Source organism: Sus scrofa, chromosome 10 (assembly GCF_054392235.1).
Source record: "Sus scrofa isolate SSC_HxYL_T2T_F1_AM1 chromosome 10, Sscrofa_HxYL_maternal_Yorkshire_Landrace_v2.0, whole genome shotgun sequence".
NCBI classification, from domain to species: domain Eukaryota; kingdom Metazoa; phylum Chordata; class Mammalia; order Artiodactyla; family Suidae; genus Sus; species Sus scrofa.
Genome location: NC_139392.1, coordinates 48,586,170 through 48,599,180, shown reverse-complemented (window position 1 = coordinate 48,599,180; position 13,011 = coordinate 48,586,170). Strand labels below are relative to the sequence as shown.

The following is a 13,011-nucleotide window of genomic DNA, read 5'->3' as shown; positions in this document are numbered from 1 at the left end:
AGAGAATTAACCAAGGCAGGTGTGAGGGAGTTAATGCAGGACACATAGAGCAGTGAGGACACGACAAACCAAGTTTATTAAGCATCATCTTACTTTCACTGCATGCTTCTGCTTGTTTATGAAAAATAAACCCAATTTATAGGAACAGAAAATAATTTAGTTCGGTTCATTTTCAAACCATGTTGTTAAGAAACTATTCTTTTCATAACAACAGCAGTAGTATTTCTACATTCACCAAATCGGGGGGTGGGGGGGGGAAGATTGTATGACTCTGTTTTTCCAGAAGACATAGGGAAGCCAGTTTCTCCACAAGGTCATTGCCCCTGGCAAGCTTGGATTAAACATTCAGATTTCAAAATGAGAAGAAAATGTGGAAATCAATTCTATTACATAGATCTTTGAACACTGGGAAGTGCTAATTCCAAGAGATTTTTATATTAGATAACCTGAGCTTCCTATTTCATTGGCGGTCATCCTATTCTCTGTGGCAGAGAGGATTGAGTTGGATAAGGACTCCCATTAGCACTGGGGGAGGTTTCACATGTAAATCCCCTCACAAATGGGAGAGCAAATAGAGAGTGTCCTGCTTAGTAAGTCAACATAACTTGGGTGCTAGTTTTTTCTCCTAGAAAAGTGCCCTCAGTGGCTTGTTATCTTTGAAGTAGAGGAGGCAGGTAATTTTCAGCCTACAGTGTTGGTCTGCTTTTCCTTCCCATCAGGATTGTCCAACATCCTCAGCCTTTTCTCCAGTCTCTGCTTCCACTCTTCTCGGAGCCTGAGGAGGGGAAACAATATAAAGCGTTAGTGCATTTGTTTCCTACCTCTGCTGGCCCAGTGAAGGTTTTTTTTTTCCTTCTGAAGACTATTTTTTTTTTTTTGTCTTTTTGCCTTTTCTAGGGCCACTTCCATGGCATATGGAGGTTCCCAGGCTAGGGGTCTAATCAGAGCTGTAGCCAACGGCCTACACCAGAGCCACAGCAAAGCGGGATGGGAGCTGCGCCTGCCACCTACACCACAGCGCATGGTGATGCCGGATCCTTAACCCACTGAGCAAGGCCAGGGATCGAACCCGCAACCTCATAGTTCCTAGTCAGATTCGTTAACAGCTGCGCCATGATGGGAACTCTTGAGGACTATTTTTAAGAGAAATACATGGATTTTACATATTAATGAAGAAAAAGTCAGTAGAAAAAAGAGCAGTCTACAAACATGTACTTTTCTCCAAAGTTTATTCCTTCCTAAGTTTATATGTGGAGTCAATGTAATACCAATCAATATTCCAGCACAACTATTTCCAAAGATATCGACAAGCTGATTCTAAATTTTATATAGAAAGACAAAAGAAATAGATTAGCCAAAACAATTTTAAAGTAGAAGAGAGTTGGATGACTCACACTACATGATTTTAAGACTTAATTATCAAGATAGTAATGGAAGAGAATAAAGAGTCTAGAAACATATCTGAGTCTGTTTCCATTTTGTAGGTAGGTTCATTTGTGCCATGTTTTAGATTTCACATATAAGCAATATCATATAGTATTTCTCTTTCTGACTTAAATTCACTTAGTTTGAGAATCTCTCGTTGCATCCATGCTGCTGCAAAGACAGAGAGAACAGACATGTCGTTGCCAAGGGGGAGAGGGAGGGAGTGGGATGGACTGGGAATTTGGGGTTAGTAGATGCAAACTGTTATATTTAGAATGGATAAGCAATGAGGTCCTATGGAATAGCACAGGGAACTATATCCACTATCCTGGGAGAGACCATGATGGAAGATAATTTGAGAAAAAGAATGTGTGACCCAGTCATATATATATATATATATAGTTGTTTTGGCTAATCTATTTCTTTTGTCTTTCTATATATATATGACTGGGTCACAATGCTGCACAGCAGAAATAGGCATTAACACTGTAAATCAACTATACTTTAATAAAAAAAAGAGTCTAGGAATAAGTATATACAAATATAGCCAAATGATTTTTTTTTTTTTTTTTTTTTTTTTTTTTTTTTGCTTTGTAGGGCTGCACCTGTGGCGTATGGAGGTCCCCAGGCTAGGGGTCAAATCATAGCTACAGCTGCCACACCATGCCACAGCTGCAGCAACACAGGATCCGAGCCATGTCTGCGACCTATACCACGGCTCACGGCAACGCCAGATCCTTTACCCAGTGAGTGAGGCTGAACCCTCAACCTCATGATTCCTAGTCAGATTCACTTCCACTGTGCCATGATGGGAACTCCTAGCCAATTGATTTTTGACAAGAGGCAAAGACAACTCAATGGAGGAAGTTTTTTTTTTTGGTAGTAAACTGTTTTGGAATATTATATATCCATATTTTAAAAATGGACTTTGAGCCATGCTCCACATCTTTTACAAAATTAACTAAAAATAGACCATAGACTAAATGTAAAATGTAAGACCAAGACTTCAAGAAAAAAGCCACGAAATAATGTCTTCATGACTTAGCAATAAGGAAAAAATTCTTATATACAATACAAAAAACATAATTCATGAAAGAAGAAAAATATGGAACTTTATCAAAAGTAAAACATTTGTTCTGTGAAAGACACTGTAAAAAGAATAAAAGACAAGCCACAAATAGGGAGAAAATACTTGCAAGTTACGTATCTGATAAGGTACATGTTTCCAGGATACAAAAATTTTCAAATTCAATGGTGTGAAAATGAACAATATAATGGGCAAAATATCTGAACAGACATTTTACTTAAGAAGTTACATGAGTGGCAAATAAACACATGAAGACACTCACCATAATTAAGAAATTTCCAATTAAAACCACTTGAGGAGTTCTTGTCGTGGCTCAACAGAAACGAATCTGACTGGGAACCGTGAGGTCTCGGGTTTGATCTCTGGCCTCAATCAGTGGGTTAAGGATCCAGTGTTGCCATGAGGTGTGGTGTAGGTCACAAATGTGGCTCTGATCTGGCATTGCTGTGGCTCTGGCGTAGACCCCTAGTCTGGGAATCTCCATATGCTTCAGGTGCGGCCCTCAAAAGACAAAAAGACAAAAAATAAAACCAAAAACCCCCCAAACCACTTGAGGTACCACTCACAGAATCACTAAAACAAAGAGACAAAAGCAAAACCGTCTCCCTGCATATCTCCCACCTCCCCATGGCCAAAACTAAAAATCCAACCCCCACCTGCCAAACCAAAAAATTTTCACAACAAATCCCAAACCAAGTGTTGGCCAGGATGCTAGGTAATTGGCACTATCTCACATTGCTGTTAAAATGAAAAATGATGCTGTCAGTTGGGAAAACAGTTTAGCAGTTTCTGATAGAGTAGCTGCTGTGTACCCCTTAGTGGGCAGCTCCCACACACATAGCTCTGTCGACTAAAAAAAATACACAGCCTCAAAGTTGAAGGTTAAGTTTTATTTGGAGCAAAATTAGGACTTAAGCCCAGGAGACAGCATCTCAGGTAGCCCTGAGAAACTGCTCCAAGGTGATGAGGGAGGAGCGAGGATATATAGGAGTTTTTGCAACAAAGGATGGGGAGCAGGAAAAAGAGGTGTGAGCTCCTGGGAAATCATTCCTTTGATACGCACCTCTGCTATCAGGGGCAGTATCCCGAGTTTTCACAGCTTGCAGGACTCACTGGCTCTCACTCTTGGAGGTGAATGCATTCACAGGTGACTGTGGCATTCTTTTATTGTTAACTACAGGGCAGGCTGAAATACCATCCCAGGAGGAAAAGCGGGGGGGGGGGGGGGGGGTAATCAGGATATGATAAAGGTGAGAGGGAGGTGCTTGCAGCACACACATTTTACAAGTTTGTTGCTGATCTCCTGAAGGTCACTACCAGTCACAAGGAGTGGACATCACCATGAAGGATTTTAGTGTTTTTCTAGATATGAGGAGACGCAAGAATTGGGCACATAAAATCTTCTAAAAACGCCTGACTATCGGAAGGCATGTTCTTCCAGTTTTCTCTCTCTGGGTCTCCACTCTGAGGCCCACTCAGAGGATGCTGCGGGTTTGTAGCTGCAGTGGCTCATGTTTTACTCCATGTGGAGGCTGATGGCCAGTGCCAAACTTCAGTTCACAGATCCATGCACACTTTGTTTAATAAGTAATGGGAGTGCCCATCGTGGCTCAGTGAAACGAACCTGACTAGGAACCACGAGGTTGTGGTTTGATCCCTGGCCTCAATCAGCGGGTTAAGGATCCCGTGTTGCTGTGACTGTGGTGTAGGCTGGCAGCAACAGCTCTGATTAGACCCCTAGCCTGGGAACCTCCTTATGCCACAGGTGTGGCCCTAAAGACAAAAAAGACCAAAAAAAAAAGTGATGATCTATTGAGCATATATGACCTTCCATTGAGATCCATCTAGTGGTAATTTTAATAATTACATTCCTTCATTATGATTATTAAGTAATCATCTTGTCATTTTATATGTAATCAACCCCAGCAACCTGGGGAATATCCAAGCTCACAAGCGTCCCTTGTTTATCTCTTAAAGGCTCTGTAACCAAACCTGCCTCCACATGACTTTTATCTTCTGGGATCTTTTAAAGCGCACTAATAAGGGTTGCTGTCTGTGTGTTTCATTGAAGTTTATCAGTGTTAATATAATGTGGATTTATCATTAATTAAAGGGGTAATAACTTTTCCTTGGTGTTGAAACTAAGCAGGGTCCTGTGGGCTCCTGGGCACACAAGGCTTTCTTTCTGTGGCCCCCATTTCTTGCTTTTAGGGAATAAACTTCAGCCTCCATGACCTTCCTGAGTTCCAAAGGGTAGGTTCAAACAGTTGCTAATCAGAGAAAGGAGGGGATGCAGAGACCCCCAGGGAAGAGGAGTCAAGAAACAATAGTGCAGCCTTGGGGCAGTGTCCTGGTTCCTCCTCTAGGAATACAGAATACACTATCTTTGAAGACAGACCTAAAGTCCCCAACAAGTGGAAGATGTTAATGAAGCATTCTTCATTCTGGAAAGTAGACCATCAGACCACTGAACACCAGCTTTGAAAACAATGCAAGCTTGCCTCTACCCTCATCCTTATCTGTGACCTATTTTTCACATGCCAAACTATAAAACCACCCCCTAGTCTCTCCTTAGAGGGGCGCAATCTTTGAGACATTAGCCTGCTGTGACCCTCCTTTGCCTGGCAAAGCCATAAAGCTATTTTTTCTCCTTCACATTTCTATTTGGCACCAGTGAGCAGAGGCTGAGTTCCAGCAACAAGTGAGCATGAAAATGTGTTGCCCAGAGATCCTGCTGTCCAGCTACCTGTTTTTGTAAACAGTTTTATCAGAATACAACCCTGCCCATTTGTTGACCTATTGTCTGTGACTGCTTTCACACAATGGCAAAACTGAGTAGTGGCAATGCACGGGATTCACAAATAGTTACTACTTTTTTGTTTGTTTTTGCTTTTGTCTTTTCTAGGGCTGCACCCGTGGCATATGGAGGTTCCCAGGCTAGGGGTCAAATCGCAGCTATAGCCGCTGGCCTATACCACAGCCACAGCAATGCCAGATCCAAGGCTTGTCTGCGACCTACACCACAGCTCAAGGCAATGCCAGATCCTTAACCCACTGAGCGAGGCCAGGGATTGAACCCTCATGGTTCCTAGTCCGATTCGTTTCTGCTGCACCATGACGGGAACTCTGAGAAAATCTTAATAATGCAGATTAAGCTTAGAAGTGTGCCCTGTCTTCTGAAACTATTATATTGAGAATCACACACACACACACACACACAGAAAAAGAAAGGAATTCTCTACCAGCTCTAGAAAACTATCATTCTTAACAATTTGACTTTGCTGAATTAGATAGTATTTAAGTAGTTATTCATTGTCTGATTTTGTCAAATCATGGCTAAATTGGTCAAATCATGGCTGAATTGTGACCATAAGTTGGCTACAGAGAAAAAAAGTTGGCAAAAACCAGTAGAAGGATGAAATTTTTAATAAAGAGCATTGTATGTTTCCTTATTTGGGAAGTGTGTTACACATCTTTATGCCAGTAAGATTTATAATAAACTTAGGTATGCATATATGTGTATATATTTTTTCCACAGAGAGCCTATTGTTAATAATGGTTACTAGCATATCGTAACGAGCTTCTCATTTTTCTCTCACAGGTGCTTCCCTCTGTGTCAAACTTGTCTGCTTTGATCTGCTTCTTGGAGGAGCCAAATTAACACATTTTGAATGATGAATTTATTCTAGGAAGAGAGTTGAGGAATTTGGAGTTTATGACAGACACAGTGATTCACTTTTTATAGTAGCTATTTCACTATTTATTGCTAGATGGTGAAGGATTCAAGGTTCTATCTACCCAAGTTTCGACTAAATCTTGTTTTATAAGTATTTAGACTGTTTCCTGACCTGAAATGGGTGTGGTCAATATCTTTCACCATTACGTTGTTTCCTTTTATCTTTGTGTTCTCAGTAAGCTGGTGAATATGCATATATATGGACATTTTATTTTGTAGTAAGCAAGACCAACACAAGAAAGATGGTTCTTAAAAATTGGACAGGGAGTTTCTATTATGGCTCAGTGGAAAGAAATCTGATTAGTATCTTTGAGGATGCAGGTTCAATCCATGGCCCCACTCAGTGTGTTAAGGATTTGGTGTTGCTATGAGCTGTGGTGTAAGCCTGCAGCTGCAGCTCTGATTAGACCCCTAGCCTGGGAACTTCCATATGCTGCATGTGTGGCCCTAAAAAGGAAGAAAAAAAAAAACTGGTAGAAGAGCAATAAAACTGGCATTGGGAGTTCCTGTTGTGGCTTAGTGGTTAACGACCCCAACTAGCATCCATGAGGACATGGGTTCTATCCCTCGCCTTGCTCAGTGGGTTAAGGATCTGGTGTTGCTGTGAGCTGTGGTGTAGGTCACAGACTTGGCACAGATCTTGAGTTGCTGTGGCTGTGGCATAGGCTGGTGGCTACAGCTCCTACTCAACCCCTAGCCTGTCTTCTTATGCTTCCAGGGTGGCCCTAAAAAAAAAAAGGCAAAACCCTCCCTGGCATTGAAGCTTGAAGAGAACATTTTTTTCCTCCCACAAAGCCTGGAAATATTGACCTCACTTTTCAAATAATTTGTTGTTCTAGATTCACTTGATTTGTCGAGGACTTGTAATTAATATCTAGGAACACAGATTCTGCTTGAAAAGTATGAGATTTGACTAAAAAGTGGCATTTTTTTTAAAGCACCATAAACCAGAATCACAATGTCCTTACTGGGAACCAGGGAAGATCTACTGGGCACATAGTTGGTTTTTTCTATCATGTGCTTGACAGACACTAAATATCTGTATCAGCTTGGGTCCTCCAAGAAGCAGATTTGGAGGAATCACCCATGAAAAATAAAGTGACAGAGGTGAGGAGGGAACAGAAGTAGTTAGGGATAGCCTTCAGACTAGCATGCTGGTCTAATCCTTGTGAAAGGGGAGAGAGAAGGAAGGAATGATTGGGCAGGAAAAACTCCAAACTACAGCACAGTTCAAAGAAAGCCTGGGTTGGGCTAATGAGGTGCCTGATAAAAGTTGCCCACCAGAGGAGCCCTGTCAGGCAAGAGTTTCCCAGGACTAGTGAGCCCCTGCCATACTCAGCATTGACTAGAAGAAGCTGGGGGTAAATGTGGCCTCATGGCAAATCCAGAAAGGCAGCAGGTAGAGCTCTTGGTCAACTCTACTCTCAATAGCAAGTTATCTTGAAGGCACTCTGAGTCTACCTCAGTATGTAAAGAAGAGGAGTAAGGAGTTCCCATTGTGGTTCAGTGGTTACGAATCAATTAGCATCCATGAGGATGCAGGTTTGATCCCTGACCTCAGTCAGAGGGTTAAGGATCTGGCATTGCCTTGAGCTGTAGTATAGGTCACAGATGCAGCTAGGTTCCCACATTGCTGTGGCTGTGGCTGTGGCCAGCAGCTGTAGCTCTGATTAGACCCCTAGACTCTGGGAACTTCCATATACCATGTGCATGACCCTAAAAAACAAAAAACAAAGAGTGGTAAAATAAGAATCCTTGTCATCAAGGCATGAATATTTTAATGAGTCCTGGATCTCCCACTTCGGATTTCAGCACTATAATAATAACCATTGCTTTTTTTTTTTTTTTTTTTTGCCTTTTAGGGCTTCACCCATGGCACATGCAAGTTCCCAGGCTAGGGGTCTAATCTGAGCTACAACTGCTGGCCTACACCACAGCCACAGCAACTTGGGATCAGAGCCCTGTCTGCAACCTACACCACAGCTCACCAAAACCTAGGTCCTTAACGCACTAAGCGGGGCTAGGGATCAAACCTTCATCCTCACTGACAGTAGTCATATTGTTTCTGCTATGCCACAACGGAAACTCCATAACCTCTGCACTTTGAATATGAAAAGTCAGATGATGCTTTTGCTGACCCTAATCCTGTGTAGTAATGAACATGACGTTACAGTTGGTTGTCTTTGGTGGGGAGACGTGGGCCTGATCCTAGTTCCCTTTGACCTGCAGATCACTAGCTGGTCTGGTCACAGGCCAGCTTCCGGTCACTGATCTGAACAACTCAGTTCACAAGCCACACACCTCACCCAATAAGTCTGAATGGAAAAAAACAAAAACAAAAAACAAACCTAAAACTTTTCACACTGGATATTTTTGGTAGACTCAATTATTTTTTTTCTGTCTTTTTAGGGTTGTACCTGTAGCATAAGGCAGCTCCCAGGCTAGGGGTCAAATCAGAGTTGCAGCTGCCGGCCTATACCATAGTCACAGCAATGTCATATCTGAGCTGCCTCTGCGACCTACACCGAAGCTCATGGCAATGCTGGATGGATCTTTAACCCACTGAGTGAGGCCAGGGACTGAACCTGCATCCTCATGGATACTAGTCAGGTTCATTAGAGCTGAGCCACAATGGAAACTCCTACATTTTTTTTTTTTTGTAGGCTCAATCTTATAAAAAGTTTGAAATGATGATTTCATCTGTTTAGGAGATAATGAGTTGGATTTGTTTTTTGTCTTTGTCTTTTTAGGGCCTCACCTGTGGCATATGGAGGTTCCCAGGCTAGGGGTCTAATCAGAGCTACAGATTATGGCCTATGCCAGAGCCACAGCAATGCCAGATCCAAGCCGCATCTGTGACCTACACCATAGCTCATGGCAATGCTGGATCCTTGACCCACTGAGTGAGGCCAGGGATCGAACCTGCAACCTTATGGTTCCTAATTGGATTCATTTCCTCTGTGCCATTTTGGGAACTCCATGAGTTGGATATTTTGTTACCACTGCTGAAAGCATCCTGATGGACATAATTGATAAGCAGGAATCAAAGCAGAGGAAGGTAAATGATCTTGGGGTGAAGCCTAATAAACCCCTCTCCCCACTCAAGTCCACCAAAGTTAATGCATACTTGACACTGTGAGCTGTGCTAAGTTCTGAAGCAGTATGTTGAAGATATATTTCTTGCATTAAAACTTTTTTTTTCATATAAGCATTGTACAGCCTGGTTATCTAGATTTAGGTGTTCATATAATTTATCATCTAAATTGAGATACTTTTGAAAATAAAAGGGAGCACAATCCATAATGATAACAAAATGATATATATTTACCTAGACTGTCCCAACAAACTAAGAGCTTTGCTCATTGTATCTATAGTACACTTGATTTCTCTCAAATTGGCTCAATCAGTTATTTGCAAAGAGTTTTCAACTTTTCCAGAGGAACATGCCTGCTGTGCTGTTTTTGTTATAGTGAGAGTTACTAAAATGTTTCCAGTTCTGAGGCCACCCACTTTGACTTGTGATCTTGCCTCCAGGGCCTCTTCTACACACATTAAATCCATTAAATAAATGGATTCTCCACAGCTCTGGCTACACTCCTCAGTCAGTGAAACAGCAGGCATGTGCTGATGAGCATGTCCATAGTAAAACACCTGTTTCCACTCCATCCAGCTTTGGCATAAGCCCATACTGCTTAGCCTTGCTGAGGAACATAAGATATTATTGGCTCTGTTCTACTATTGGCAAATGCGTTGGTGAAAATTTTTGAAGTTTTGGTCTTCTCTTATTCATTTAGAACATGTTTTGCTTGTCAAGTGGGTGGAATTTGCCTTTTATCAATGGAAGGTAAACTAAAAAAGGGTGTCAGGAAGTTCCCCTCATGGCGCAGCAGAAACGAATCTGACTAGGAACCATGAGGTTGCAGGTTCGATCCCTGGCCTCGCTCAGTGGGTTAAGGATCCAGCGTGGCCAGGGGCTGTGGTGTAGGTCGTAGATGTGTCTTGGATCTGGCATTGCTGTGGCTGTGGTATAGGCCGGTGGCTGTAGCTCTGATTAGACCCCTAGCCTGGGAACCTCCATATGCCACAGGTGCGGACCTAAAAAGACAAAACACACACACACACACAAAAAGGGGTGTCAGGGTTATATGTGTATTTCATGGGATGCATTTATATATGTGCAGTTTAGAAAGCCATCGCCCAGAAAACTGAAATAGGAACCCAAGCATTTGTGCCATTCATTGGTCTACAAGTGTATGCTGGAAGATAATTATTCTAGTTAGACAGCATTTCAAACTCTATGCTTAGAAAAGCAGTATTTGGAGTTCCCGTCATGGTGCAGCAGAAATGCATCTGACTAGGAACCATGAGGTTGCAGGTTTGATCCCTGGCCTCGCTCAGTGGGTTAATGATCTGGTGTTGCTGTGAAGCTGTGGTGTAGGTCACAGACCTGGCTTGGATCTGGCATTGTTGTGTCTGTGGTGTAGGCCAGCAGCAACAGCTCTGATTTGACCCCTAGCCTGGGAACCTCCATATGCCACGGGTGCAGCCCTAAAAAGGACAAAAGACCAAAAAAAAAAAAAAAAAAAAAAAAAGAGAGAGAGAGAGTAGTATTTAAGGAAATATTCTGACATTCTGGTTTGGGTTTGAAAACATTCATATCTTTTTTGGGCAACTTGGTTCTTGTGGGTGTGTTTTTGTTTTGCCTTGTTTAGTAAGAGTAATTAAAAACCACTATTTTGTTACTCATTGTTTACCAAATTAGGAAGGCTTTTTGAGTTTTATATTCCTAGTTGATAAGGGCAACAGCTCTGGTAAGTGAGGCTTGAGAACAGAGGAGACCCTGGGAAGTTGCCTTTACTCCCCTGCTGATCTTCCTCTTCTCTGAGCAATGCAATGGTTCTATTCAGGTCTTTAACCATCATTTGGGGGAGATGAAGATGAGCACATTTTGAAGATTCTCTTGGCTTTGGAAGGAAGAGAAAAATTCCTCCAAACTCTGAAGGGAGTCTTTTCAGAGGCACATGAGAGCCTGGAGAATTATTGCATTTGTTCTATGGGCCAATTGCAATTGGTTGCTTTTCTTTTTTTTTTTTTTTTTGTCTTTTTGCTATTTCTTGGGCCGCTTCCACGGCATATGGAGGTTCCCAGGCTAGGGGTCCAATCGGAACTGTAGCCACCGGCCTAAGCCAGAGCCACAGCAACGTGGGATCCGAGCCGCGTCTGCAACCTACACCACAGCTCACAGCAACGCCGGATCGTTAACCCACTGAGCAAGGGCAGGGACCGAACCCGCAACCTCTTGGTTCCTAGTTGGATTCGTTAACCACTGTGCCACGACGGGAACTCCTGGTTGCTTTTCTTTTACTAACTTCATATATATATATATTTGTCTTTTCTAGGGCCACTTCCATGGCATATGGAGGTTCCCAGACTAGGGGTCTAATCAGAGATATAGCCGCTGGCCTACATCAGAGCCACAGCAATTCTGGATCTGAGTAGCATCGGCGACTTACATCACAGCTCATGGAAATGCTGGATCCTTAACCCATTGAGTGAGGCCAGGGAGAGAACCTGCAACCTCATGGTTCCTAGTCAGATTTGTTAACTGCTGAGCCACGATAGGAACTCCTAAGTATTTATTTATTTTTTATTTTTGTTTTTTGTCTTTTTAGGGCCGCATGCTCGGCATATGGAGGTTGCCAGGCTAGGGGTCTAATTGGAGCTGTTGCTGCTGGCCTATGCTAGAGCCACAGCAACCCCTGATCTGAGCTGCATCTGTGACCTACACCACAGCTCATGGCAATGCTGGATCCTTAACCCACTGAGAGAGGCAAGGGATCCAAACCACAACCTCATAGTTCCTAGTCAGATTCATTTCCACTGCACCAAGATGGGAACTCCTCTTTTCCTAATTATAAAATGGCACAGTATCATTGCAGAAACTGGAAAAAATAGGAGAGCACATACATACAAAGTTTGCCATTTCACTAGTCAAAAATAATCCTCTTACTATCTTAGCATATTTTCTTCTAATATTTTCCTTGTACTTATAGATAAAGTGTAGATATGTATTTTTTAAAAAATCACATCATATTTGCAAATTTTGCTCTTAATCTTACACCCCAGGGCTTCTGGAAAGGACGACCCAATACAGGGGTCATGCAGGGATCTGGCTCCCAGTAGGCTTGTAGGCCAAGGACTGGGGAAGGAAGATGATAGGGACCACACTACTTACTCTTCTCGCTCCCCTGGCCTCTCCAGCACTGGGTGTTCTAACATGTGACCCTTCTGGCATCTAGAAAAATCTGGTTTTGCTTGCTGGACAACCAAGAATGTAACTGGAGGAGTTCCTCTTGTGGCTCAGTGGTTAACGAATCCGACTAGGAACCATGAGGTTGCGGGTTCAATCCATGCCCTTGCTCAGTGGGTTAAGGATCTGGCATTGCCGTGAGCTGTGGTGTAGGTTGCAGACACGGCTTGGATCCCGAGTTGCTGTGGCTGTGGTGTAGGCCGGTGGCTACAGCTCTGATTAGACCCCTAGCCTGGGAACCTCCATATGCTTCGGGAGTGGCCCTAGAAATGGCAAAAAGACAAAAAAAAAAAGAATGTAACTGGAATGATGGCAGAGCTCTTCTTTGGGTATACCAAGAGCCTATTTTCCCTTAGGGGCTGAGGAAAGATTTTTAGAAGTTAATTTCAATTCAACACATGCGAATTACAAGTTTTTAGCTCAGCACACTCAGTAACATGGAGGCACATGCCT

The 13,011-nt window shown here is 42.7% G+C and overlaps 1 pseudogene across 1 annotated transcript in view; it reads right to left on the bottom strand.

Moving 5' to 3' along the window:
• Positions 1–277: 277 nt before the first annotated feature.
• Positions 278–13,011, bottom strand: part of LOC146399366 (uncharacterized) — an 86,109-nt pseudogene continuing 73,375 nt past the window's right edge. Inside the window, exon 5 of the transcript XR_014817600.1 lies at positions 278–775. The product of XR_014817600.1 is annotated as an uncharacterized LOC146399366 (transcript). The remainder of the gene's footprint in view (positions 776–13,011) is intronic.